At 38.4% G+C, this 3,567-nt stretch overlaps 1 protein-coding gene across 1 annotated transcript in view; it reads left to right on the forward strand.

The window, feature by feature from the left end:
• The window catches only part of LOC132897904 (carbohydrate sulfotransferase 3-like), a 166,384-nt gene that overhangs the window by 14,961 nt on the left and 147,856 nt on the right, over positions 1 to 3,567 (forward strand). The gene's annotated exons all lie outside the window — the stretch shown is intronic.

Genomic DNA, 3,567 nt, shown 5'->3' on the forward strand with positions numbered 1-3,567 from the left:
ACGGTTGAGCTTTGTAAGAGAAGGCTTTACCCCCTGGTGTGGCTTCCACTATTCAAGGCACCAACAAAGAGCCTGCACCTTTTGATCAAAGTAAGTGTGGTGGATAGTAAAGGACCAGAAGGTTGTTCATGTACTGCAGTGTGAGTAGTATTTAATAATCAATGCAAAATTTGACTGGGAGCCAATGCAGTGTGGATAAGATAGAGCTGATGTCGTATCTTCTGGTTCTAGTAAGGACTCTCACTGCTGCATTCTAAATGAACTGGAGATTTTTTTATACACCCACTGGAACATCCAGACAGTAAGGCATTACAGTATTCCAACAGAGAGGTAACAAAGACATGATCTAGTTTTCCTGTTTCATGTAGTGACATATTTCTTATCTGAGATAAAAGAAGGCTATCCTTGTAATTTTATCATCATATTATCCAAGGTCTTTTACTGATGCTGTTAGGACTTGGGACTATCTTGGCCTCTAGAGGCCGCTATTATTTCTCTGTCTTGTTATGTTTGTTTTGACAGCTAGAGGCCACTATTGTTTCTGTGTTTTGTGTTTGTTTTGACAGCCTTTGTTTTCATGTGCCTTTTACCCCACCTGTTCTTCATTTTCTGCCCCGCCTAGTTTCTTAATTACCCTGGTTATATATACTTCCTCAGTTGGGTCTCTTGTCACTGAGTCTTTGTGCTGTTCATGGCTAGTAACCTCTGTTCCATGTACTTTGCCTATGTCCTAGTGTTTTTTTTTTGGTATTTTGCTTTCTTGTGGACTTTTTGGACTGTTTATTTGCTATTTTTGGATCTTCTGAGCGTATGGATTTTTGCCTCTTCTTTTCTGGTTTTGGATTTTCACTTTGAACTTTTGGATATCTATTTTTCCCTTGCATCTTCTGAGCATTTGGATTTTACTTTTGTTACTTTTTGCTTTGGATTTTTGAACTTCTGAGTGTTGACAATAAACTGTTTTTGAATTCTACTTTTGTCTCTCTCCTCTGCACTTGAGTTATTCCCCTTGTGGCCCAGTGGGGGTTTGCTGGATTACCACACCAGTGATCTGGGTTCGATTCCCAGCAAAACCCTAACAGATGCACATGATGAAACAAATGCCATCCAGAGTTAGGGTAGTATCTCACTGGGCTGTGACAGCCTGTGACTAGTTGGAGACACAACAATTGCAATAAAATATGTGAATTAGTGATGATTTTCAGTTGATATTTGAATATTTTATCGCAATTGTTGTGTCTCCAACAAGTCGCAGGCTGTCGCAGCCCAGTGAGATACACTTGCAATTCCTGTCTCATGGAAACTGACTTGAGAAGGGTTTGTAATGGCTTTGTGACACCAGCGATGCATTTGTGGCGATTTTGAGAGAAATTTTGGCACACGAATTTTTTGAACATGCTCAAAATTTCAACGACGAAGGAGCAACACTTTGCGACTCGTGAGGAAATTGAGAAACCCTGCGACTGTTTCAAGACACTTTTGAAACTCTCTCGTGAATGACATTCGCAATTTGTCGCAAGCTGTCGCAGCCCAGTGAGATACTGGCTTTACCAATTAATCAGAAAGCTTACTTCTAGCTGCCATTAAAAATGCATTGCTATGTTGGTGTTATGTTAATTAGGTTACTAAAACAAACTTTCTGAATATTTCTGCAATTTTGTTTAGCCGAGGGAACAGACACAGTCTCAAAATGGTGGAACCTCCCTCTGTGCAGCAAGCAAAAAGTTGCTTTAGCCTGCTTGTCTGCTTCATGGCCATGGCTCTGGATTTGTCACCAATTTGTGGTTCTTGGGCTGTGAGTTATGGTGCAAGAAATGAGAGCAGCACCTTCCTGAGTGGGATGTGTTCTGTCCTGCCCTTACAGACCAGCCTTGCCTTCAAAACTACTCCAATTATCTCTAAATCCCACATTGGTTTCTAAGAACCATCTCGACATTCAGCAGATCAGTGACCATAACCTGCTGTAAGCTCCATTACCACACCACATGCCTTTACTAATTTATACCCTTCTACAATGTTACTCTTTGTAAATTCGAACTGTTGAAACATATAAAAACAGCATTTTGACAGTTTTCTGATATAAATTACTCTGTAGCATGTGACTTTAGCATTTTGGAATTATTAGCTCATCCAGCTGACAGGTGATGAACTTATGTCATCATGTGTTGTCCGTTGTCCATCCGGCGGCATCCATATTTCACGAAAATCGCTTCTTCTCCCTCAATTCTTCCCTGATTTTGATTCTTTCTGGCAGGAATGTAGGAGTACCTCGGGTACATATAACTTCTACCCAGATTTGCTTAATTACAATTATTAATGAAGTTATGGACAAATTAAGCCTTAATGAGCAGTTCAACAAAAACCGCTTCTCCTTGGTCAATTCCTCGCCATTCTGGATTCTTTCTGATAAATAGGTCGGTATTCCTAGGGTGGATATCACTTCTATATATAGCTTGTTTATAGTATATACAGCTTGCAACATTTATTGCGCAAGGTGGCCCACTTTAGATTGTTCCTTCTGGACTAGACGGGACCGGAGTGAGCTACGCCGTCACTGACGATCTCGTTCTAAAATACTGTTAAAGCTCTGTTTGGCTTCCTGTAATGTGGGATTTTTAAAACCACTTAAAACACACACACTGATAAATGCTCACACCTCATAGAGACGACTCTATGTTTGTCAACTCATCTGGTATCACCAGATTCATCCTTAATGGGATGAATGATGTTCAACTTCACTGGCAGTCAAAAACTGGAGTTGAATCTCACTATCATTTCAAAAAAAATTCAACATTGCAGATATTCAAGCTGCACTTTTAACAGTGTTTTAAATATTTCCAAAACATTAAAACCTGCTTTTTTTTTTTTTAGCTTTTTCACATTCCACACTAATCAGGAAGTAAATATTGGCACAGGAAATTAAAGTCTACGTGATAAGTTTGTCTCGAAAATCAGGAGATTGTGACCTCTAGTGGTCAGGAGTGGTACTGCAGCACACTGGACAGTGGAGCAGAAACACTTGTGCAATTTTAACAGTTTGCTGAAGTCAAATGAAAACCGAGCTCTTACTGTCAGTATTATTACATGTGAAGTGATATTACTAACCCAGTTTATAAATCTGCTGAGCAAGCTGTTAAGAATTATATCATTACAGTATACTCACACATTAATGACACTAAATCTGTCATCTTTTTAAATTAATAACACATTTAAAATGATGTCTAGCTGCTGCCTTTTGAAACCTTTTTAAACTCAAGTCATAGCATATCTACAGATTGTCTGTGGAGCACAATGCCGTCTAAATACACACATTTAACAAATACACTTTTCTTTCTTTGCAAGTTCTTTATTATGGTCTTTAGTTCGAGTAAAACAATTAATAGGTTGATCAGTTTTTCCATCACAAGTACATTATGATCATTTTTGACTCACCATTAAGAAAAAAAGCAGGAAAAGTAAAAAAAAAATAATATTGGTTTTAATAAGATGATCTAAACAACATCCTCATATTACTGAAAGTAAGAAAATGTGGAAAAGAAAGCAATCACAAAGTTGTGTGTGAGTTCT

The sequence above is a fragment of the Neoarius graeffei genome, chromosome 14 (assembly GCF_027579695.1).
Source record: "Neoarius graeffei isolate fNeoGra1 chromosome 14, fNeoGra1.pri, whole genome shotgun sequence".
Classification (NCBI taxonomy): domain Eukaryota; kingdom Metazoa; phylum Chordata; class Actinopteri; order Siluriformes; family Ariidae; genus Neoarius; species Neoarius graeffei.